The sequence below is a fragment of the Globicephala melas genome, chromosome 1, assembly GCF_963455315.2.
Source record: "Globicephala melas chromosome 1, mGloMel1.2, whole genome shotgun sequence".
NCBI classification, from domain to species: Eukaryota; Metazoa; Chordata; class Mammalia; order Artiodactyla; family Delphinidae; genus Globicephala; species Globicephala melas.
In genome coordinates, this window is record NC_083314.1 from 76,851,148 (window position 1) to 76,876,776 (window position 25,629).

Sequence of the window (25,629 nt, forward strand, 5' to 3'; positions counted from 1 at the left end):
CATGTGGATGCTAACTGAGCTAGCTATCAGCCTTTTCTGCTGCTGTCATCTGGAGAATCAGGTAGCCTTCCGAGAACCAGTTTTCTCATTTCTAATAAATGATTATTTAGAGGGCTTTTGTGTGCGTGTGAAGAGAGCAGGGAGATGCTTAACGTAGTGTGTTTCAGCAAAGGAAAAGAGTAGTGCTTTCAGACCAGACTGAAAGAGATTTGAACTTGCAGCAGCTGGAGTAAAAGCCGGTTTAACAGATCTGTGTTGGGAGAAGAGCTGATGCTTTTGAGTTTTTAAAACATTTTTCTCTCAAAATTATTTTTAAAAAAGACAATGCATGCATGTGATACAAAGTGAAAAGTAGTCTCTCTCTCTCTCAACTGTGTTCTCCAGCCATCCAGTCCCCATCCCAGTACAGATGACTTCTGGTTGTTTTCTTGCAGCAGCGGGCTGTCTATATGTTGTTGTCTGTATGTTGGAGATTATCCTATTTGGGAGTTTAGTGCTAACTTTACTGCTCCTTCTTTGATACACTGATTTAAACTCTTCCTTGAGATAACCATTTGGATTCATATTTTTGGTGTTGGAGCAGTCTCGGTAGGGTATTGTCCTGTAGTAGCATTTCTGTTGGTGCTTGGTTGGGAAAGAGGCTACTGCTGGAGCTGGTAAAGGTGGTGCTTTGGACAGGCTTAATATATTTTGAGCGAAGGCCCACACCTGTTGGAAATGGTGCTGCTTTTTTGTGACTGATATTCAGTCTCTGACTGTTTTGGAATGGGCTGGGTCAAGAATAGTCTTTCCTTGGGCTTTTTAAGCAGGTGGGCTGTATAAATAACGAGTTAATGGGAGTACTGATTTGGTAGTACTGTGTTCCGTTTTAAGAGGAAGACAGTTTTTTAGTCTAGTGGCAGTGGTAGTCATCATGGTAAGGAATGAAGTAGATAAGTATTAATTAGCAGGAATCAGAAGGCTGGACCTTTAGGCTGAGTGACCCAGTTTGAGAAGAGGTGAGGCTTATGGACTTTTGTCCTGCCTATTCCTGACTTGAGAACACTTTTGATGAGGTGAGAGTGATGAGTAGCTGACAGCAGAATCCATCTTTTTGACACTGTGGTTTGCCTTCCCTGCCTATGTGTGATGTCTATTAACTTCCTGTTTAGAGGCAGTCCCAGTAGGGTCTGAATAGAGGCTACATTCAAATACTTGTCTAGGAACAACGTTAACCAGGTTCCCTGATCAGCACTTCAGATGTAAGTTATGGCAGTAACTTTTACTGCTGTGTTTAGCGTAAGGCCGTAGGATGGTGGGGAAGGGAAACGTGAGAATTCTGTTCTGAATTTCAGTCTTAAAAGTACATTCAAAAGTCTGTGTGCTGCCTGCCTCCCCTTTTTTGGACTAATGTCTCTCCTTACCACCCACCACCCCCACCTTCCCCCCACCCCCACCCAGATCTCCAGGTTGGGTTTTGTTTAGAGAACAGCAGTGTGGAAGAAGAGTCAGTGTGTCAATAATAGTATCCTAATCTTCTGCTGGGACCTCTGGATTAAGCGTTATCTCGTATGTTGTATGTAAACTAGGCCTGTTGTTATTTTAATTTAATTTAATTTATTTATTTTTGGCTATGTTGAGTCTTCCTTGCTGTGCGAGGGCTTTCTCTAGTTGCCCAGAGCCAGGGCTACTCTTCGTTGCAGTGCGCAGGCTTCTCATTGCGGTGGCTTCTCTTGTTGTGGAGCACAGGCTCTAGGCATGTGGGCTTCAGTAGTTGTGGGTCGTGGGCTCTAGAGCGCAGGCTCAGTAGTTGTGGCGCACGGGTGTAGTTGCTGCAAGGCATGTGGGATCTTCCTGGACCAGGGCTCGAACCCGTGTTCCCTGCATTGGCAGGCGGCTTCTTAACCACTGTGCCACCAGGGATGTCCCTCTTGTTTCAATTTACTGATTCTTCCTTCCTTCCTTACCTCCCCCACCCATCAAGCTGAAGGTGCATATTTAGGGGAACAGCAGCTGTGCTGTCCTGGTTTCTAGACTCTGGAGCTTATTCCATGTTAGCCACCTCATTGGGAGTCATGCTGACAAGTAGCCCCTCTGCACTCAGCTCAGGATGCTCATTTAGTTCATTGAGAAAAGCCAAACCAGCTTTGATTGATTAAAACAATTGCTCGATAAATCATGATTTGAGCCATACTGGAACTGAAGGACTTTCTTCTCCAGACCACTTGCAGTACTTAAAGCTCTGCTTCATTACATATTAAGGCACAATAGCCAGGCATTTTCTGAGACAGTTTAGAGGGGAAGAAAAAAAAGACACAGAGTCAGATTGACTATAAATCTAGTCCTGGCATAAAGCTGTTCACCTTTTGCTCAGGAAAAATCCAGCCTATCAGGCAGTGCCACACGAAGTTGCAGTTCTCTTGCATTGGCTAAGCAAGCAATCCTGGGAATTGGATACATAAGGAAGTTCAGCTTCTGTTGAAAAGAACTGGCTTTGGTGGGGGGAAGCTTCTGTTAGCCATATAGTTTATCTTCAGTAATCCCTGTGATGTTTTTTCTGTAGGTACTGGTTGGGGATTTTGGTGGCTCCAGAGTCCGTGAAGCAGAGAGCCTCCTATATTTGCGTAGTAGTGATGAAAGCCTCTGAAGAGTAGATTTGATTTGAAGTGCTCCTTCTTCATGTTCCATCTTTTACCTTCTCTTTTATGGATATATGAAATATCCCTATACGGTTTGAGTTTATTCAGTAGGAAAGGAGTGACCCAGGGTCATTAAGGGCTTAACCAGTCTGATATACTTCTAGATGGTATCTCAGTAATGTTTGATGTCTCCCTCATAATCCTCTGGTGTTTGCCGTAAGTTGCCATCAACCGGCAAGACGCTATCAAGAGTTCTGGCTTGTACCAAAAGCAACAGATGAATGAGGACACATATTTTGTTAATTTTGAGGTATGAAATGGTCAAATCCCAGACCTTAAAGAGTCATAATAATTGCAGAAGCTTCTTTGACTACATGTGAACTTAGTTGTTATTAATACTAACAGTAAACTATTAAGGAAAATGACAATACTTTGGCATTCCTGAGCCATTCTCTTGTTTTTTTTTCACATCTGGCTAGTATACATTTTTAAAAGTAATTCAGTTACTTGAACCTGAAAGCCATGCTTTAAGCCTCCTAATAAAGCTTTCTTGATCTTGTCTCATTTATGGGGAAGGTGGAGTTTGTAATCTACCAAAAAATAGGCTGGATATTAGGATTTAGATTAGACTTTAGGATTAGTAAATTCTCATTATGGTTGTGAGGGATTAGAAATGTTAATTGGAGAGGTTGTGCATCTCTAACCTAGAAGGTAGTTATAAAGTTAGCTTCTTGAGGATATTTAAATTCAGACTTCCTTGGAGGGAGTTTGTGGGCTAATAAGTGGCAAATTGGAATAGCAGAACACAAGCGTAGAGAGTCTAGAAATCCCGGGTCAAATCCTAGCTTTACCATTTATTTGATACAGGCTTTTGGGTAAACCTCCTAAATTTTTTTTTTTTTGGCCGCGTGGCTTGTGGGATCGAACCCAGGCCCTCAGCAGTGAAAGCATGGAGTCCTAACCACCAGACCACCAGGGAATTCCCAAGCCTCCAAATTTTTGAACTCCCGTTTCTTGCACAGTAAAAGCCAGTCTTTACCTTGGGCTCTAAGGTCTTACATGATCTGCCTCTCCCTATTCTTCTCTTTTTGATCTCCTGTCATCCTCCCTTTTGCTCACTCCATTCCAGCCACATTGACTTGTTCCTTAAGTGCATTAGCCACACTCTATCTCAGGACCTTTGCACTAGTTATTCCCTCTAGTGGGAAATAACTAGTTTTTCCCACAGAGATAATACAAATGACTAATTTTCTTACCTTCTTCAGTCAAGCCTTTGTTTAAATGTCACCTTTTCAATGAGACTTTATCCTACCCCTATTTAAAATTTCACCTTTAGCTTCCACCCCTCACTTGTAATCCTTCTCTGTTCTTTCTTTTTCATACAGCACTTACAGCTTTCTAACACACTTATTTGTTACATTTATTGCTTATTGATTCCCCTGGTATGATGGAAGGTCTATGAAAGCATGGATTTACTCTGGTGTTTTGTTTAATGCCTAGTGCAGTGTTTGGCATATAGTTAATACTCAATAACTATTTCTTGATCAAATAGGAATAATAATAACTTTTCCAAACTTCGTATTTGTTTATAACAAAACTATGAAATGTGGTATGACACAGGATATTAAAATGTTTTTTGAACTTTGAAGCATTATACAAATAACGATGATAAAATGATTGCCTTCCCATTGAAATGGTAAATAACACTTGATTATGGAAAAAAAATCTTCATATATATTCACATATATTATCACATCTCCTAAACTCCAGCCCTCTGTTTCCAGTTGTCTACTTTGTGCTAGACATATCCATCTCTGTATTCCATTGGTACCTCAAGCTCAGCATTTTCATCATCTATTCCCATTTTGTGATTCATTGAGTCACCTAAGCCAGAAATGAGAGCATCATTGTCAATTCTCTCTCTCTCCCTTATCCATTACTTTCCAAATATTTCTGAATCTATACCTTTTTTCTGTATCTCCGTTGCGGGTCTCCTAATTCAGGACCACAGCAACTCTTATTTGGAATATTGCCATGATCTCTTACAGTTCTGTTTGTTTTTAGTCGTTTCCTTTTAAACTCTCAATCATATTCTCTTCAGAATAGTCTAATGGAGATCTGATTATTCTACTTGGCCTTCTCAAAGGTATTCAATAGTTTCCAATCATTTAAAGGTACTCTGCATAATATCAAAGCCCCTTTGTAAATCTTGACCTTTGTTTTTCTATCCAGCCTTACTTTTCTCCCTTTACAGTTTATACATGAGCAAATACAGTTCTTTTATTCTTTTTTTAAAAAATTTATTTATTTTTGGCTGCGTTGGGTCTTCATCGCTGTGTGCGGGCTTTCTCTAGTTGCGGTGAGCAGGGGCTACTCTTCGTTGCGGTGTGTGGGTTGCTCATTGCGGTGACTTCTGTTGTTGCAGAGTACGGGCTCTTGGCACACGGGCTCAGTAGTTGTGGCTTGCACGCTCTAGAGAGCAGGCTCAGCAGCTGTGGTGCACGGGCTTAGTTGCTCTGTGGCATGTGGGATCTTCCTGGACCAGGGCTCAAACCCATGTCCCCTGCATTGGCGGGCTGACTCCCAACCACTGTGCCACCAGGGAAGTCCTCCAAATACAGTTCTTTTAGTTCCCAGATCAGCTACCAAATTTCATCTCAAATGCTGCTGTCTCTGGGAAGCCTTCCTTGACTTGCCCAAAGAGACTTAGATATGCTTTCTTCTTTGATCTCACTGTAATTTATAAATATTGCTTGTCTCCCCCAGTGGTCTGACAACATTCTGAAATAAAGAGATAGCATGTCTTTTTACTTTTGTGTCTCCAGTGCCTATCATGGTGCCTGTCACCCAAAAAGTATTTTAAAATATGAATAATTCTGTGGGTTGAGAAAATGCTGCGTACATTTAGAAGATGCCCTATTTGTTATGTTCTGGGAGCAGAAGAACAAGTTTGGAGTCTTGGTTCTTTTTATCATCTGTGTGACCTTGGTTGAGTCACTTAAAGTCTCCAAGCCATAGTTTTCTCAGCGTAGAAATGAGGATCAGTAGCTGCTTTATCTGTTTAACTAGGTCTCTTTGTCAGTCAAATGAGATTATGCATGTAAAGATGTCTTATAAGCTAAAACACTGTACAGTTGTTAGTTATTATGTACTGACACAAGCTGAGCTTTTCTCACAACTCATTTTTTCTTGTTTATATTCATGTAAGGCCCTTTTTATCACTGAAACCATAAATACTCTTCTACAACATGTGTTCTGTTCATATCCATTTTTATCAGTAGGTGTAGTGTGTTCCTGTATATCATTCTTCTTTTTTTTAAATACTATTTATTTGGTTGCACCAGGTCCTAGTTGTGGCAGGCATCTCCTTAGTTGCAGCTCGCCAGCTCCTTAGTTATGGCATTTGAACTCTCAGTTGCAGCATGCATGTGGGATATAGTTCCCTGACCAGAGATTGAACTTGGGCATCCTGCATTGGGAGTGCAGAGTCTTATGCACTGTGCCACCAGGGAAGTCCCCCTATATCATCTTAAATGTGGCAAATTTAAAGCCTTTCTCAGTCCAGTGGATTAAAAAGTTTGCAAAATCCTGAGAAATTACACTTCTCAGGGAGTATTTCAGTCATGAATTCTGTAATTTTTCCCTCAGATTTTAAAAAATTGCATTTTTGCAACTTTTGGAACTTGAAGGGAATTTTTAAAATTATTTATTTATTTAATTTATTTTTGGCTGCGCTGGGTGTTTCTTGCATGGGGGCTTTCTCTGGTTGCAGCGAGCAGGTGCTACTGTTCATTGCAGTGCATGGACTTCTCATCGTGGTGGCTTCTCTTGTTGCAGAGCACGGGCCCTAGGTGTGCCGGCTTCAGTAGTTGTGGCACATGGGCTCAGTAGTTGTGGCTCGTGGGCTCTAGAGCTCAGGCTCAGTAGTTGTGGCTCATGGGCTTAGTTGCTCCGCGGCATGTGAGATCTTCCTGGACCAGGGCTCGAACCGTGTCCCCTGCATTGGCAGGCAGATTCTTAACCACTGCGCCACCAGGGAAGTCCCTGAAGGGAATTTTTAAAATGTAAATATAAACTCATTTGTTGAGCACTTTCTTTGTGTAAGGCTTTATGCTATTTAAATTCTTACAGTAACTCTTGTGAGGGAGATATTATGATCACTTTACAGATGAGAAAACTCAATTCCCAGAGAGGTTGTCATTTTGCTAGAATCTCAAAAATTAATAAAAGTGGTGAATCCAGTATTTGAACAACTCTGCCTGACTCCAAAAGTTGTGATCTTACCATTCTCCTAACACTTCTTATAGAGTTTTGTTTTGCCTTTACAAAAACAAAACAAACAAAAGAAAGTTTTCCTCAATATTAATAGGTCTTATATGAAAATATAATGTCAAATAGGGTTTTGAAAAATTCTGCGTTAAGGCAGATTTCTTTACAACATAATGTCCCAGAGCCTTGCGTGCCTAAATATACATTGTGTATTAGGAGTGGTAAAAGAATGGCTAAAGGATGCAAAGCTTCTGGAACTTATTTGACCATGAAAGAGCATCTCTTCGAGAAGACAGTACTGCACCTTGATATTCTGCTTCCCTGTAGTTCTTCATGGGTTGTTGTTGTTGTTGTTGTTGTTGAAGGGTTGTCACTCTTGAATGAGGGAATTAACTGCTTTAGTGTGCTGGTTTTTCAGAGAACTAGTATGGTGGCCTTAGACTAGGTATATTTTAGAAACTTCACTGGTTCGGAGGCTGCGGTTTTTTTCCATATGAATCTTCTAAGGCAAATGGCACAGCTCATCCAGCTTGGCCCTCACCTTCAGTGAGTTCTCAGGAGGATAACTGTTACTGAGCTGCTGCCCCCACCTTCTTTCATCTAACGTTCTAGGAAGCAGGAGAGTAAGGTTTCAGCTTTGTGAGTGAGCAGAATCCCTTGAGCCAGGAGCAAGAAACCCTTCCTTTCTGTAAAAATGGTAGTATCACACTAAGAAATCTGTAAAGCCCCCCATTCTTTCTCTTCTGTGAGTCATGCAGGCAGACCTGGGGATCAGAGGCAAGAAGGAACAATACCTTTGATTTTTTTCGGTCCTTTAAAGATGATACATTAGTCTTGAAATTAAAACAAAACTTTGAGAAATTTGTCCTATGTTCTTTAAAGGCATAAAGGTTACCTGAATGGTGTGCACCACTAAATAGGTTGAGCTACCAGTGAAAAACGTTGAAAATATTTCCCCAAGAGAATAACATCTTTTGGAGGGAGGGGCACTTTTCTAACCACTCTTTAACATTTATATGGCTAGATTGATTGTTGCTATCAAATGGATTGAAGCAGTTGGTCATGTGTATTGTTACTGCCCTGGACAGGTTGGCTAGAAGACCCTATATTAGATTCTATGGAAATCTGATGTGAGTAGTATGACACTCTTCTCATGTAGTAGTGTCCATGAATAATTATTATGTTACTCTAATGCTCTTCTTTTCTCATTTTATAATTCAGTTAGTAAAGAATGCTTGCTGAGTTCCTTGTCTGAGTGCATTGTGAATTTGAAAGTTTTGCTTTCTTAAGAGTATATTAAATCCAGATATTTTCTGCCAAGTGAATGGAAACTAGAATATGGGTCTCTCTTTTTATAATATATAAATTTATTAATTTTATTTATTAATTTTGACTGCGTTGGGTCTTCGTTGCTGCGCGCGGGCTTTCTCTAGTTGCAGCGAGCGGGGGCTACTCTTCGTTGCAGTGTGCGGGCTTCTCATTTCAGTGGCTTCTCGTTGCGGAGCACGGGCTCTAGGCACGCGGGCTTCAGTAGTTGTGGCTTGCAGGCTCTAGAGCGCAGGCTCAGTAGTTATGGCACACGGGCTTAGTTGCTCTGCGGTTCCCTGCGTTGGCAGGCGGATTCTGAACCACTGCGCCACCAGGGAAGCCCAGAATATGGGTCTCTTACTGCACTAGGATTCAGTCTTAAGTTTTCATTAGCCTCCATTTTTAACTCTTCACCTTCTGCTTGGAGAGCTATTTCCCAGTTGAGTTCTGTATAATGCATTAATATTGAACTGAAAGCTTTCAAGGAGTATGGGTGACTGGAAAAGGATCTTTTACAGCTGTGCTTGCAGTGGACAGAGACATCTTAAAAATAGCAAGTGCAACTTTGAAAACCCTTGAGGGTTCAAGGGAATAGGATGTCTCTAGCTTAAATAGTGGTGTAAAATTTTTTTTTTGAGATTTAATAAATTATTATACACGAAGGGGTACCATCTGTAATGAACTGTTTTGACTGTTGCATTCATACTACCGAAGTCTTGATATATATCTGGTATTAAATTGTAGGTTCCCAGTTTTGTCAGAGACAGAGTGGTAGATGTCACAGAAGAGTATAACCAAGGTTAGAATCTGAGCAGTTTCTATTTCCAGATTAAACCTTCTATTCTGGCTGGCTGAATACCTGATAATATTCACAGGAGGGAGTAAAATACAATATGATAAAGTTGTATCAAAAATTAAAACTTAGAAGTGTCTCTAGTTATGTGTGACTTCTTTGCTGTCTTCTAGATTCAGTTTGGTTGAGAGTGTGAAGATGACTGTATAAGGGGCACTTTTATGGTACAGAGGTGTATTGGAGGAGAACAGTGAGATTTTTACTCATTGTTTTATAGCTTTAAGAATTATCTGAAGAAGCCTTTGAAAGTGGTCATTTTAATTTTGTTGTTACTGGGGCTGCTTAGCACATCTTTCATGTGTTGCCTAGAGTGTCACATTAGGTTTTGCTGGTTATTCTGAAAAACTTTGCACTCTCTGTTGTTCTCCTTCAGAACCAACCATTCTTGGTGTTGTGCATACATTTAATTCTGGTGTCTGGATATGAGAAAATAGTCTAGTATTGGTACTAATCTTGGGGGTATTTTTACATAATTAGTTGAAATCTTTCCTTCTTTGGTTAAACTAGAGTTTTGGTCACTTTTAAAAGTATAGCTCTGCAGTTGGAAAGTCCTAGGTTCAAATTTCTACTTTGCTGCTTACTAGTTGTAAGACCTTTAACTTCTTTCTGCCTGGCAAATAGTAACTCTGTACCCATTAAAAAATAATTCCATGTTATTCCTCCCCTTAGCCCCTGGCAACCACTATTCTACTTTGTCTCTGTAAATTTGACTACTCTAAGGACTTCACGTAAGTAGAATCATACAATTTTTGTCCTTTTGTGTTTGGCTCATTTCATTTTAGCATAATGCCTTCAAGGTTCATCCATGTTGTAGCATGTGTCAGAATTTCATTCCTTTTTAAGGCTGACTAATATTCCATTATGTGTGTGTGTGTGTGTGTGTGTGTGTGTGTGTGTATACACACACTTTACCGCGTTTTGTTTATTTGTTCATCTGTCAACGGACATTTCGGTTGTTTCCACCTTTTGGCTATTGTGTATGATGCTGCAGTGAACATGAGTGTACAGACATCTGTTTGAGTCCCTGCTTTAAATTCTTTTGGGTGTATACCCAGAATTGGAATTGCTGGATCATATGGCAATTCTATGTTTAATTTTTTGAGGAACTGTCATACTGTTTTCTACAGTGACTATATCATTTACATTCCCATCAGCAGTGTACGAGGATTCCAATTTCTCTATGTTCTTATTACCAACACTTGGCTATTTTCTTTCTTTTTTTTTTAATTTTTGTTTTTGTAAAAGCCATCCTAATTGCTATGGAGTGGTATCTCATTGTTTTGATTTGCATTTCTCTAATGATTAGTGATTTTGAGCATCTTTTTATGTGCTTATTGGTCATTCATATATCTTCTGTAGAGAAGTGTCTATTCAAGGCCTTGCCCATTTTTTAATTGGGTTGTTTGTTTTCTTCTTGTTGAGTGGTAGGAGTTCCTTATACTAGATATTAATCCTGTATCAGATATATGATTTGCAAATGTTTTCTCCCATTTTGTGGGTTATTCTTTTACTGTGTTGATAGTGTCCTTTGATGCACAAAAATTTTTAATTTTTTAAAAAATTGTTTATTTGGCTGCACCGGGTCTTAGTTGCGGCATGCGGAATCTTTCAGTTGCGGCATGCGGGATCTAGTTCCCTCACCAGGGATCGAACCTGGGCACCCTGCATTGGGAGCACGGAGTCTTAACCACTGGACCACCAGGGAAGTCCCCAAAATTTTTAATCTTGATGAGATCCAGTTTACTTTTTCTTTTGTTGCCTATTTTTTGTGTTGTATTAAGAAATTTTTGCCAATTCCAATGTCATGAGCTTTTTCCTCCTCTGTTTCCTTCTAAGAGTTTTATACTTTTAGTTCTTACATTTAGGTCTTTGATCCATTTTGAGTTAATGTTTGTATATGCTCTAAGGTAAGGGTCCAGTTTAATTGTTTGGCATGTGGATATCCCGTTTTTCCAGCACCATTTGTTGAAAAGACAGTCCCTTCTCCATTGAATGGCCTTGACACCCTTGTTGATAATCATTTGACCATATATGCAAGGCTTTATTTCTGGAGTCTCTGTTCTGTTCCATTCATCTGTATGTGTCTTTATGCCAGTACCACACTGTTTCAGTTACTCTAGCTTTGTAGTAAATTTTGAAGTCAGGAGGTGTAAGTCCTCTGACTCCTCTTCTTTTTCAAGATTGTTTTGGCTATTTGGGATCCCTTGAGATGCCATATGAATTTTAGACTGGGTTTTTCTGTTCACATCCTTTTTTATTTTGGGCCAAACAGTATAAAACTAAACTGAATGGGATGCTGTTACTATAATGTGGCAGCTGATTCCTATCACGGAGAGTTTTAATTTCACCTAGCTCCTTGGATCACAGTATTTTTCTCTATGGTATTAGAAACAAGGTTACTCCAAATAGCTTTCGTTCTTGTAAATGTATTTGTTTGTTATGGTTGGAACATTTTATTTATTGTTAAAAGTTTGGTTCAAATTTAAAAAAAAATCAAGATACACAGTGAAAAGTTTTTCATCATTGTTTCTCACCTGCTTAGTTTTTTTGTTTGTTTGTTTGTTTGTTTTTGCTGTATGTGGACCTCTCACTGTTGTGGCCTCTCCCATTGTGGAGCACAGGCTCCGGACGTGCAGGCTCAGCGGCCATGGCTCACAGGCCTAGCTGCTCCGCGGCATGTGGGATCTTCCCGGACCGGGGCATGAACCCGTGTCCCCTGCATCGGCAGGTGGACTCTCAACCACTGCACCACCAGGGAAGCCCTCAGCTGCTTAGTTTTAAGCCCCATCATTGTTATTCCTTTCTTTTCTATCATTTCAGAGTTTTTTATATATATGCAAGCAAATGTGAGTTTATTTTTAGTTTTTCTTTTTACGCAAAAGATGGCATAGTTTTCCACGTCTTGCTTTTTTTCATTTAATAACATAGGAGATTTTTTTCAAATCCATATGTAGAGAATTTACTTTTTCTTTAAATGAAAATTTTAAGGGTGAAAATCTTTTCATGGATACCAGAACTTCGTTGGGAAAGAATATTCGACTTTATGGCTGTATAACTTTCCTATTGCCTGCAGGTCTTGCTCTTTAATAACTTTCATTGCTATTATTCTCTTAGTCAGCATTGAGTAAACATAATTCGAGTACTGCTAGGTTATTAAACTTATTGTAGGAATGCTGATTACGTAGTTCATAAAGTCTGTTTTGTAATTTCATCGGTAATCCTAAATCCCAAATTATGTCAGAAAATCCTAGGCCCTGATCAGTGATAACAGGGTTATTTTTCCATTTCCTGGAGTATAGACCCCAGGTGGTTTTCTCTCTCCTAGACTGGTTTGGTTTAGGAAAATGACAGTTAAAGAGAAAACTTGGGTCTCTTTTCCATGAGCTCTGTTTACTTTGTAACCACTTAAATCGGCTGGTTGTGGGGAACTGAAAAAGCCTGACCATTCATATATTCATATGAACATTCATAGGTATTAGGTGTTTATTGTACACCTACTGTGTAAAAGACATACACATAGGTGTTGTAGAGTATGTAAAGATAAATGATACAGCCTCAGTCCTCAAGAAGATACATAGTACAGAAGAGAAGACAGGTATTAAAATAACTGCAATACTAGATACAATGTATTTATAAATTAAGTAACCAGCATAGGAGGAACAACATATCAGCACCTTTTACAGCTTGGGTCAGAGTGTGAGTTAAGCTTACCAAATCCTGAAAATTCTATTTTCAAAACCTCTCTTTATTCCATCTATCTGTGTCTTTCCCAACTTCTGTTGTTTTAGTTTTAGCCATTGTAATTGTTTGCCCATGTCCATTTAATACCTTGGATATGTGGTTTCTTTGTTTTTGTTTTTTCTGGCTGCACTGTGCGGCTTGCAGGATCTTAGTTCCCCAACCAGGGATTGAACCCATGCCCACGGCACTGAAAGCTCCAAGTCCTAACCACTGGACCGCCAGGGAGTTCCCTTGGATATGTTTTTAGTAATAACTAACATTTACTGGGCTTTTCTATGTGCAGGCACTATTTTAAGCACTTCACATTAATTAACTTGTTTAATCCTCACAATACTCTAAAGGTAGACGTTGTCATCATTCCCATTTTACAGATTAAAAAAACTGAGGCACAGAGAGCCTAAGTGATTTGCCTAAGGTCACATACCTAGTCAGTAAAAGAGCTGGGACACAAAATCAGGAAGTTTGACTGTTACGCTTAAATTCTTGAGTATTGGGGCTTCCCTGGTGGCGCAGTGGTTGAGAGTCCGACTGCCGATGCAGGGGACACAGGTTCGTGCCCCGGTCCGGGAAAATTCCACGTGCCGCGGAGCGGCTACACCCGTGAGCCATGGCCGCTGAGCCTGTGTGTCCGGAGCCTGTGCTCTGCAACGGGAGAGGCCACAACAGTGAGAGGCCTGTGTGCCGCAAAAAAAAAAAAAAAAAAATTGTTGAGCATTATGCTGTACTCTTCGTGTGTGTGTGTGTGTATTATACAATGTTTGTCATTGTTTTAGTGGCTGTGCAATATTTCATTGTATGGATATATTTTAATTTGTACTTAATCTGTCCCCTCTGAGGAACATTTAGGGTGTTTCCAGTGTGTGGGAATACTGTCATAACCAGGGTTCCAGTGAAACATCTTACATACATCTTTATACATTTTAGTATATCTGTAGGTAAAATTCCTAGACATACAATTACTAGACCAAAGGGCATGCACATTTAAAATTTTGTTAGATACTAAATTATCTTCCAATAATTTGTATTTATATTTAATATATTCACACCAACAGGCTATGAGAGTTTCTAAAACAACTCAATTTAAATCTAAATTTGAGGGAAGTAGTGTGGCTGGACAGTGATGAGTACTGTCTTCAAGTGCCTTTGAAAGCACTTTTGTGCCTTATTAGAATTTCCTTCCTTAAATACAGATATCTTTGGATTTTGATTATTGGCCATGTAACTGTAGCCAGTTGTTGGGAAGAGGAGTATGCATTTTAGAAGCAAATTTTACTTTTTTGAAATGTCCTTCAAACCTCTCAATTGTCAGTCTAAATGTAAAAATTTTGACAAGTTGATTTCTTGTCACCACAATCTTTTAAAATCAGGACGACTTCAGGAATAAGGAGCATATATAGTTCCCAGCTGACTGTTCTCATGGAAACTCCTTACTGGAGTTCTTGTTAAACTCCCAGTAGGCAGAGGCAGAAAGCCAAACACTGCTAAATCAGCAGGGTTATATAGTTTTTAGGGAATGGGGATGTTAAGACAAATAAGACCAAATGCCTTTTACGACTCATTTCCTTTCCAACTAGTTTTCTGCTCATTGTTCAGTTATTTATCTTCTTCTTCATCGCATTTCTCTGTTTTTAGGGTGAAGGTGATTCGTTTTATTCAATAGATTTAAATTTTGTTTAGTGAACTTAGAACTTATTAGTAGGCCTTCACTTGCCCAGAGTAGGGGATTACCTTTGGTGGTACCATCACCCTACATACATTCTTTATTTTATCCCACATTCATGGCCTACTGGCAGCAGTAAAATGAAACAAACTTAGTTTTCGTACACATCCTTAAGCAGTGATAGGAAATTTGACTGATTCAAGGGTATGAGATGTGTTCAAAGTTACCATCTCCTTTGGAATTAAAAGAGCATTGGAGACTGTTTCATTAATTTATTATTGTTGGTGGTGATGTCTTGTTTAATTCCTACTCAGGAAGTCTGTCATTTTATTTCCAAGGAGCAAAACTTGTCTTTTAGGCCTGTTAATATCAGTTCTATTAAGTTTTGGATTACTATAATATTTCCTTCTGTTGACCAAAAGATTTAGATCCACTGCTGATCTTTATCTTCCTTATTGCTTGACACTGGTTTTGGGAAATGAAGAGGAACAGAAACTGGAAGCTCCAGATGTCTTATCATGAGTACTCCCTGTTTGTAGTGTAAGTCTAAATGAAGGCAACTGTGAATGGGGTTCTATTTTTTTTTTTAATAAATTTATTTTATTTATTTATTTTTGGCTGTTTTGGGTCTTCGTTGCTGCGTGCGGGCTTTCTCTAGTTGCGGTGAGCAGGGGCTACTCTTTGTTGCAGTGTGTGGGCTTCTCATTGCGGTGGCTTCTCTTGTTGTGCAGCACGGGCTCTAGGTGCACAGGCTTCAGTAGTTGTGGCTCGCGGGCTCTAGAGCGCAGGCTCAGTCGTTGTGACGCTCAGGCTTAGTTGCTCCGCAGCATGTGGGATCTTCCTAGACCAGGGCTCGAACCCGTGTCCCCTGCATTGGCAGGCGATTCTTAATCACTGCACCACCAGGGAAGCCCTGGGTTCTAATTTTAAAATGTTGGAAGCTTAAAGATTTTGATATTTGGGGTGAAATTTATTCTTGAAGTTTTCTTTTATCTCTTTTAGCTTAGCAAGAAATATCTTTAAACAAACCTTAATGAAGGAGAAAGGATTTCTCTTCCATTTACTAAGTAAAATTGATGGCTTTTTTTTTTTCACTTTCTTTTATGCTTTGGATAAAATTAGGTTAGGGTCACTTTTGAGACTTCACTTTTAAAGAGGTAATATCAGTAAAGAGCAAGTGCTAGTGTCTATCAGAGTAAACTCCATGGAGAGAAGAATTTTGCCTTATTCACTGTTGTAGCCCTTGCACCTAAAACAATTCCTGCCATATACTATGTAATTAATTTGTTGAGTGAACAGGAAGTAGAAAACTAAATTGTGATATCCCATAGTTGGCATTCTGTATACCATATAAGATGAATGAACTAGTTACATGTATCAACCTGGATGAATTATCAAAGGTAATGTTAAAAAAGTAAGTTGCAAAGTGATATACAAATGTATATTATATAATCCCATAAAAATTTTAAACTTGCAAAATGATATGTTTTATGTAGTTATACCTGCACACATAAAGTAAAAGTACTAAAAAACCCCACAGGGCTTCCAGGTGGCGCAGTGGTTGAGAGTCCGCCTGCCGATGCAGGGGACACGGGTTCGTGTCCCGGTCCAGGAAGATCCCACATGTCGCGGAGCGGTTGGGCCCGTGAGCCATGGCCGCTGAGCCTGCACGTCTGGAGCTTATGCTCCGCAACGGGAGAGGCCACAACAGTGAGAGACCCGTGTACCGCAAGAAAAAAAACAAAAACAAACAAATTCAGTGTAGTGGTTACCTTTGGGGAAAGGAAGAGAGAAATAGGATTGGAATACTTAGCTTCAGTTTTGTTTTTTTTGCTTTTTTTTTTTTTTTCCGCGGTACGCGGGCCTCTCACTGTTGTGGCCTCTCCCGTTGCGGAACACAGGCTCCAGATGCGCAGGCTCAGTGGCCATGGCTCATGGGCCTAGCCGCTCCGTGGCATGTGGGATCTTCCTGGACCGGAGCAAGAACCCGCGTCCCCTGCATCGGCAGGCGGACTCTCAACCACGGTGCCACCAGCGAAGCCCTTAGCTTCAGTTTTATTTGTAATGTTATATCTCTTAAGCTAGTGTGATAAGTAAATGGTTGTTATATTATTCTCTACACTTTTTTGTGAATTTGAAGTGTTTAATAAAAGTAAATGAGAGGGCTTCCCTGGTGGCGCAGTGGTTAAGAATCCGCCTGCCAATGCAGGGGACATGGGTTCGAGCCCTGGTACAGGAAGATCCCACATGCCGGGGAGCAACTAAGCCCGTGCGCCACAACTGCTGAGCCTGCGCTCTAGAGCCCTCAATCCACAACTACTGAAGCCCACGTGCCTAGAGCCCTGCTCCGCAACAAGAGAAGCCACTGCAATGAGAAGCCCGCGCACCGCAAGTAAGAGTAGCCCCCACTCACGGAAACTAGAGAAAGCCCGCATGCAGCAACGAAGACCCAATGCAGCCAAAAATGAATAAATAAAATAAATAAATTGAAAAAAAAATAAATGAGAGGGGGACTTCTCTGGTTGGTGCAGTGGTTAAGAATCCGCCTGCCAATGCAGGGGACACAGGTTCGATCCCTGGTCTGGGAAGATCCCATGTGCCACGGAGCAACTAAGCCCATACACCACAACCATTGAGCCTGTGCTCTAGACCCCACGAGCCACAACTACTGAGCCCATGCACCTAGAGCCAGTGCTCCACAACAAGAGAAGCCACCGCATTGAGAAGCCTGCACACTGCAATGAGGAGTAGCCCCCGCTCGCCGCAACTAGAGAGAGCCCACGCATAGCAACAAAGACCCAACACAGCTGAAAGTAAAATAAATAAATTTATTTAAAAAAAAAAGTAAATGAGAAGTATAGATCAGGAGTCAGCAAAACTAAGGGCTGGTAGACCAGATTTTGCTTGCTGCTTGTTTTTGTCCAGTCCATGAGCTAAGAATTTTGAATGCTTTTTATGGTTTTAAATGTTTGAACAAAATCAAAAGAAGGATATTTCATGATATGTGAAAATTATAGAAAATTCTGATTTTGGTGTCCATAAATAAAGTTTCATTGGAAATTATCACCCTTATTACATATTGTCGATGACAGCTTTCACACTGCTACAATATCAGAGTTAATAGTCACAACAGAGATAAGGCCCTGGGCTTCCCTGGTGGCACGGTGGTTGAGAGTCCGCCTGTCGATGCAGGGGACACGGGTTCGTGCCTCGGTCCGGGAAGATCCCACATGCCGCGGAGCGGCTGGGCCTGTGAGCCATGGCTGCTGAGCCTGCGCGTCCAGAGCCTGTGCTCCGCAACGGGAGAGGCCACAACAGTGAGAGGCCCGCGTACCGCAAAAAAAAAAAAAGGATATGGCCCTCAAAGCCTAAAATATTTACTGTCTGGCCCTCTACAGAAAAAGGCCAATCTGTGGTATAGATGAATTCTTTTCCTAGAATAATGGTGATATAACTGGGCAAATGAGCTGCTATTTGGTGAATACTTGTAATAAGTTGGAGGTAGTTATCCCCAGATTGTGTTTTTTGAAAGAACATACAAATCAAAGAAAAGTCAGCCGGATGTTGACTTTCATGGAAGTTTTAAAAATGGTTGCCCAGGGACTTCCCTGGTGGTCCAGTGAGTAAGACTCGGTGCTCCCAATGCAGGGGGCCCTTGTTAGGGAACTAGATCCCACACGTGTGCTGCAACTAAGAGTTTGCGTGCTGCAACTAAGAGTTTGCATGCCACAACTAAGAGGTCCGCATGCTGCAACTAAAGAGCCCTCATGGCACAACAAATACCCCGCATGCTGCAACCCCACGTGCTGCAGCTAAGACCCAGCACAACCTAAATAAATAAATAGATAAATAAATATTTTAAAATTTAAAAAAAAAGGTTGCCCAGTGGTAGTCTCATCTTCTTGAGTAAGTCTAAGTCTAATGTATTTTCCCCCTTTGAATCACTCCTTAACTTGCTTATTATTAAAGTTCCTGATAACCTTGGATATTTGACAGTTTTAAATACCTACCAGAGCTTTGTGATTTGGGATTGGTGTTTTGGTAGCTTATTGTTTATTATTTCCGACAATTTTCAGTAGAGCAGCAGCATTTTAAAGGAATGTAATATTTGAATATGCAAACATACAAAGTCACTGAAGTAGGGACATCTCTTTCAGTAATCCTTCTTTTACATTTAGGTGTATTAAACTTTGGCCAAGTGTTTAGTTTTGGGAACTTAACCTATATAGCAGTAGTGGTGTTTTGAATCCATTGCAGTTTAGTTGGTGTTTTTTAAAGACATAGTGCTAGGTCCCTACAGAAGAAATTTTTCTTATGCAGATACTTCCACTTCAGGGCAACATGATGTAATTTTGATTATTTGTAAAAACGTCATGACTTACTTCCCTGAGAAACGTTAATCTTTCCCTTGCACTCCATTGGATAGTCTGAGACATTCAGCGCCAAAAGTCAAGTAATCCTATTTGAGGTAACTGTCTTGTTCACATTCTCCCCAGGTTACATAAGACTGTTCTGCTCTCATTATATTAGAAGAAACGGAAAAATAAAATCAGTGCTCTTCATTTTTTCTTCCTTATAAAAAGTGTTTTAAGCGATATTGTTTTAGTTTTCAAAGCCATAGCTACAGTATTTTTTATTCAACTGGAAATGTTTGGTTAATGAATTTTTCTTTTTTAAAAGACCCTTCAAAAAGGGATCTTAATACTGTTGCCTTGGATATAAAAAGCAATGAAGCATAAAATATCTGGTCTCATGACATTTTTTTTTTTCTTAAGAAATTTATGGATGTACAAGTAAGATATAGGAAGATCTTCTAAACTTCTCTGTAGTTAATATTTCAGTCAGTATTAGGAATTGCTTTCTTGGTCTGAAAATATTCCGGTCCACTCTTACAGGTCCACAAGCTGTTCAGTTTTTATGATCCCTCCTACTTTCCTTTTTGTTTCAGATTATCCCCTTTATCTGCCCTACTTGTTGGAGCAGAGAATCCAGTTCCTGTTTGAGTGGGGTTTTTGCTTGGGGATAAGCAAACTGTCTTAGTGTTAGGAGCCAATATATTTCATACCTGATCTCATGCAGACCTCTTTAATGCTACTTAGAGATTTTCTTGTTAGAGGGGTTTTTGAAGGACCATTCTTTTTTTTTTTTTTTTTTTGCGGTACGCGGGCCTCTCACTGTTGTGGCCTCTCCTGCTGCGGAGCAGAGGCTGCGGATGCGCAGGCTCAGCGGCCATGGCTCACAGGCCCAGCCACTCCGCGGCAGGTGGGATCCTCCCGGACCAGGGCACGAACCCGTGTCCCCTGCATCGGCAGGCAGACTCTCAACCACTGCGCCACCAGGGAAGCCCTGAAGGGCCATTCTTAACTTCCAAAATCAAAGGTATGAAAGTCTCAGTGAACAGGATATATATGACCCTAATCTCAGATGTGATTATCAATCTTAGAAAGCTTTGTAGGTAAAAAAGAATGAGTAATTGGAGCTGTGTGCTAAAGGAAGGACCTGAATACTGTCAACTCTCTTGAATTCAAGAGTAAATCATTGCATCATCAAGAAATATTTAGGTACTCATCTCCCTGCTCCTCAGATGTCTTGGTTCTGTACCTTTTGCACCTGATCTCTAGCAGCACTGAAGCAAGGAAATACTACCAAGCTTCTTGCCTATCAGTTTTTTTTTTTAATTTATTTATTTTATTATTATTTTTTTGGCTGCGTTGGTTCTTTATTGCTGTGTGCGGGCTTTCTCTGGTTATGGCGAGCGGGGGCTTTTCTTCGTTGCGATGTGCAGGCTTCTCATTGTGGTGGCCTCTCTTGTTACGGAGCATGGGCTCTTTAAAATATGTTCTCTGTATTTTCAACATTAAAATTGACAACCTCAGTAATAGTGACACTTTGGGCCGGATAATTCTTTGTTGCACGCAGGCTTCAGTAGTTGCAGCACGCAGGCTCTAGAGCGTGCGGGCTTCAGGAGTTGCAGCGCACAGGCTCAGTAGTTGTGGCTCGTGGGCTCTAGAGTGCAGGTTCAGTAGTTGCGGTGCACGGGCTTAGTTGCTCCATGGCATGTGGGATCTTCCCAGACCAGGGATCAGACCTGTGTCCCCTGCATTGGCACGCGTATTCTTTTTTTTTTTTGCGGTACGCGGGCCTCTCACTGTTGTGGCCTCTTCCGTTGCGGAGCGCAGGCTCTGGTCCTGCAGGCTCAGCGGCCATGGCTCACGGGCCCAGCCGCTCCGCGGCATGTGGGATCTTCCCGGACCGGGGCACGAACCCGTGTCCCCTGCATCGGCAGGCGGACTCTCAACCACTGCGCCACCAGGGAAGCCCGGCAGGCGTATTCTTAACCACTGTGCCACCAGGGAAGTCCCTCTGTTTTGGTTTGGGTTTTTTTGGTAAACTTTTTTTTTTAATTGAGGTGTAGTATAAATACAGAAAATGTTTTGTAAGGTGACCACCTAAATAGAGATATAGATTACCTCCACCCAGGAGCCTTTTTCATGCTCCCTCCTAGTCATTATCCTTCCCCACCCCTAAAGGTATTTGACACTATTACTTTTCTTACTTCCTCTGATAGTATTTGTGTTAAACTTCAGGGTTGAGGTTGTTGGTAACACTAGCCACAGACCTCTTTGAGAGTAAAATCATGTTGGTGGTGTTCACTCTAATCTAATGGTTCTTAACTGGGAAGGATTTTGCCCCCTACAGGACATTTGGCTGTGTATGGGGACATTTTTGGTTCTCAAAACTGGTGGTGGTGGTACTACTACTGGCGTCTAGTGTGTAGAGGCCAGAGTAAGCATCCTACAGTGCACAGGACAGACCCTAGAACAAAGAATTATCTGGCCCAAAGTGCCACTATTACTGAGGTTGTTAATTTTAATGTTGAAAATATAGAGAACATACTTTGAAGATATTTAAATTTGACAATCAGACATTTATCACTTTTCTCTTTCCAAATCTTTCCTTTTATGTTGGCCTCCATTTATCTCATTAGTGTTATATGAGGTGGTTGTCCTGAAATTCTAGTAACTGGTTGTCTCATAAGTGTACCAAGATTGTCACAGATTGAAGTGAATTCTTAACTTGCCCAGTCAGGACAGTAGGTTAGATTCCAAAGCAATTTCTCCATCTCTGATCATTAATGGATAGTTAGATCTAGTTCTAGCATAGCCTGTTGAGCAGAGGAATTCAGTGTGGTAATTATTAAAGTAGAGGATAGATTTTTAAAGTTTATGGAAGTTGTGTAGCTGTGATAATTTATTTTATCTTAGATTCTTCCTTGTTGGAGGCTCTTTTTTTTTTTTTTTAATGTCTATTTATTTGGCTGCGCCAGGTCTTAGTTGTGGCACGAGGGATCTTCATTGTGGCGTGCAGGATCTTTTAGTTGCGGCATGTGGGCTCTTAGTTGCAGCATGCAGGGATCTAGTTCCCCGACCAGGGACTGAACCCAGGCCCCCTGCATTGGGAGCTCAGTCTTAACCGCTGGACCACCAGGGAAGTCCCTGGAGGCTCTTTTAAAATCAGAGATTGAATGGAACATGAGCATATAGAGGGTAGCTCTGTGTGTGTGTGTGTGTGTGCGCGCGCGCGTGTGTGTATATATAATATATGCGTTATAGGCATTGTCTGTGATTTAGTGATAAAGCTAAGAGCAGTCTTTACAACAGAAGCGAAAGATGAGAAGCTTAATGCAGAGTAAAATATCTGAAGCTTTAAGCAAAGCTGCTCATAGACTAGGAGCTCTCCCCTTTGAAAACTAGAGAGGGAGAGACACTGGTGGATACCTAGTCAGAAAGAATCCATGTGCTTAGAAAATCTATGGCAAAATGTTAATTTGACTAGTAAAACATGTCTTTTCTCTGTGGCACATAGTTGATGACAGGTGTTTAGGATGTTTGGGTTGAAATTTTTGTTCGTCTGTTTGTTGATTTTAGTTTTTTGGCTGTGCCACGTGGCATGCGGAATCTTAGTTCCCTGACCAGGGATGGAACCCGTGCCCCCTGCAGTGGAAGCGTGGAGTCTTAACCACTGGACTGCCAGGGAAGTCCCTTGAGTTGCATTTTTATTGTCAGATGTGTGTGAACATTTAAATGTAACTTGTCTGAAAAGAACTTGGCACCCCTTTAAAGGTACAGGGAAGGTACAGATAGGAGAGAATGAAAACAGCAGTCAAGTATTAAGAAATGAGATGTTCTCAGGCCTGGTCCCTAGGAATCAATAGCATGCTGCTGATACAAGGATGAGAATAAGTTAGGGATTTGAGACTATAGTATTTATTTATTTATTTAAAATTAAATTAATTAATTAATTAATTTATGGCTGCATTGGGTCTTTGTTGCTGCGCATGGGCTTTGTCTAGTTGCGGTGAGCGGGGGCAACCCTTCGTTGCGGTGTGTGGGCTTCTCATTGCGGTGGCTTCTGTTGCAGAGCATGGGCTCTAGGCGCGTGGGCTTTAGTAGTTGTGGCACACAGACTCAGTAGTTGTGGCTTGCGGACTCTAGAGCGCAGGCTCAATAGTTGTGGCGCACAGGCTTAGTTGCTCCATGGCACGTGGGATCTTCCCGGATCAGGGCTCAAACCTGTGTCCCCTGCATTGGCAGGTGGATTCTTAACCACTGCGCCATCAGGGAAGTCCCTGAGACTATACTAGTTAGATACCTTGTGGATCCCCCTGGAGTTGCTTTGTTTTTTGGAAGAGAATTATTATTTTGTAGTTGTTAAATACTAACTTAATGCTCTAGATGATTTTCATGTTTCTTTTTCCTAGGGATAGACAGTGAAATTCCCCAGTGCCCTTGGGAGGGTAAACCATCCTCATAGAAAAGACTGGTCTAGGAACATTTTATGTCTCATGAGAGATGAAATAGTGGATGTAATTTGCTTCTTCTATATGCTGATTAAGTCACTGAGAGTAGGGTATAAGAGTAACTTTTTATTATTTGCAGAACTTGAACAGTAGAGATGTTTGTCGTCTCTACAATTTTTTTTTTTTTATGGCCTCACCACGTGGCTTGCAGGATCTTAGTTCCCCGACCAGGGATTGAACCTGGGACCTGGTAGTGAAAGCACCCAGTCCTAATCGCTGGACCACCAGTGAGTTCCCTCTACAACAATTTTATTTCCTATAAACCCAGGACGGAACACATTGAGGAATACTACTTTGAAAAAAAAAACAGTACTCCTTAATTTAGATACTATCTCAGAACAGGAAATCTTGTTCTCATTTTCTTTAGTACCTGTGTAAGAAGACCCAGTCCATATTCTGCTGTATCAGTGTAGTTAGTTTTTATTTGCTTTAACCAAATTTTTAATAAATACATCCTCCCAATTAGTGGTAGATACGTCAGTATCATCAATCACTAATTTATAACTCTGAAGTAATTGAAGACTGATTTTTTTCCCCATTAAAATAAGAATTATTCTGTTTTACTTAATGAGCATAAATCACCTGTTTTTAAAGACTAAATCAGTGCATTATTCTGGAAGTAATTCCCAATTTGTGCATCAAGCTTGGGACAGCAAAATGGTTTTCTTTGTAGTACTGCTTGATTGCATGTACTATTTCTAAATATGTGGAGAAGAACTCCCATGCCTTAAGAATTAACTTCTCATTTTGATTATTTGAGCTTATCTACACTTAATGAAAAAATGGAAGCTTATTGATCATATGAATGGGGTTCTACTCTTCTTCGATCTGATTGTTGCTGTAATAGTAATTTCGAAATCATGAGCTGATTTCTCCAAATAGACTAGACCCGCTGAAAACAGAACTATAAGGAGTTTGCAGGAGAGGACTAACAGCTATGCAGCTTGGGTTTTTAGCTTGGGATTTTTAACTTTAGCTTGGTTTTGGGGGGTTTTTGTTTGTTTTGTTTTTTTGTTTGCTTTTGACACCAATAAATAGCTTGTGAATTTTATACAAAATAATCTTAGGTGTATGTTAAAATTTTTAAGTTGGCTTTTTTAAAAAAATAGATTTTTATGGTGGGTGGGGGTAAAAAAAGAAAAACTAGATCTTATTTTTTAACCTTAGCAGTGGTTCTAATTTTGATCCATTTGTTCTCTGAGCCCAAGGATATTATATCAAAACTGGCACAGGGCTTCCCTGGTGGCACAGTGGTTGAGAGTCCGCCTGCCGATGCAGGGGACACAGGTTCGTGCCCCAGTCTGGGAAGATCCCACATGCCGCCGAGCGGCTAGGCCCGTGAGCCATGGCCGCTGAGCCTGCGCGTCCGGAGCCTGTGCTCTGCAACGGGAGAGGCCACAACAGTGAGAGGCCTGCGTACCGCCAAAAAAAAAAAAAAAAAAAAACTGGCACAAAAAATTTAGCAAATTACTTATAAAATTTGTAAAGAGCAGAGATGGGGAACTAAATAGTTTTTGTAAATTTGTTTCTGATATTGCTGAGGTTTTTAAAAAAGTATTTGATTCTCTGAAGTTCATATTTGTCTTTTAGGAGTACCTTCCAGCTTTTAGTTATAATTAATTTGAATCTTGTTTCCTGATAGATAATCACCTTTTTCCTCACGATGATTATTACCCTTTATAATTTGACCTTCCCAGATGTTTATCTATCAGATGTCTTTTGTACATATCTAGATTGTATATGTTTATTAGCCTTTCAGAAGAAGTCCTGGATGAAGTCTTCTAGGATTAGAAATCAAAGAGTTTGTATTTTTTACTTCAGTTGTATTCGGCTGATATTTTCTTTAGTCCAGTGGCATAGAATGGAGATTGGCACAGCAAGCATAGTGAACTGGGCTCTTGAGTTTTGGCCAAGAAATGCTGAAGTCATCATGCTGTAGTGGACCAAGTGTGGACATTGGAGCCAGCATCTACTGAATGAGTTAGCTGAATGACCGACTTCATTCAAATTTCTTAATTTTACCAAGTTAGTTTCCATATCTATAAAACGGGGAAAGGACCTCACTTTTCTGGTTTGTTGCGTGGATTAAATAAATATTTAGTGTGTTAAATACTCAGTGAATGTTAGATCTTTTCTTTTTCTTAAAGAATTTGATATTCTTCAGAGCATCACAACTTGGATAACATTTACCAAGGAGTATTTCTAAATTTAAAGTTTTCAGTTTACACAATTAAATACCTTTGGTTTTGGATGATGATGATTTAGCTGAAAAGAGCAGGGTCACTGGCTACCAGATAGTTGTTAATTTTTGAGGATCTGA

The 25,629-nt window shown here is 40.5% G+C and overlaps 1 protein-coding gene across 5 annotated transcripts in view; it reads left to right on the top strand.

The window, feature by feature from the left end:
• Nucleotides 1-25,629, top strand: part of GATAD2B (GATA zinc finger domain containing 2B) — an 81,606-nt gene that overhangs the window by 1,218 nt on the left and 54,759 nt on the right. Inside the window, exon 2 of one of the 5 annotated variants that reach the window (XM_060298964.1) lies at nucleotides 9,718-9,776. The exons of 3 other annotated variants lie outside the window; for them this stretch is intronic. The gene's annotated coding sequence lies outside the window, so the exon portion shown is untranslated. Of the gene's footprint in view, nucleotides 1-9,717; nucleotides 9,777-25,629 lie in introns of those variants that run through there. One more of the 5 variants, XM_060298957.1, reaches the window with a different exon arrangement.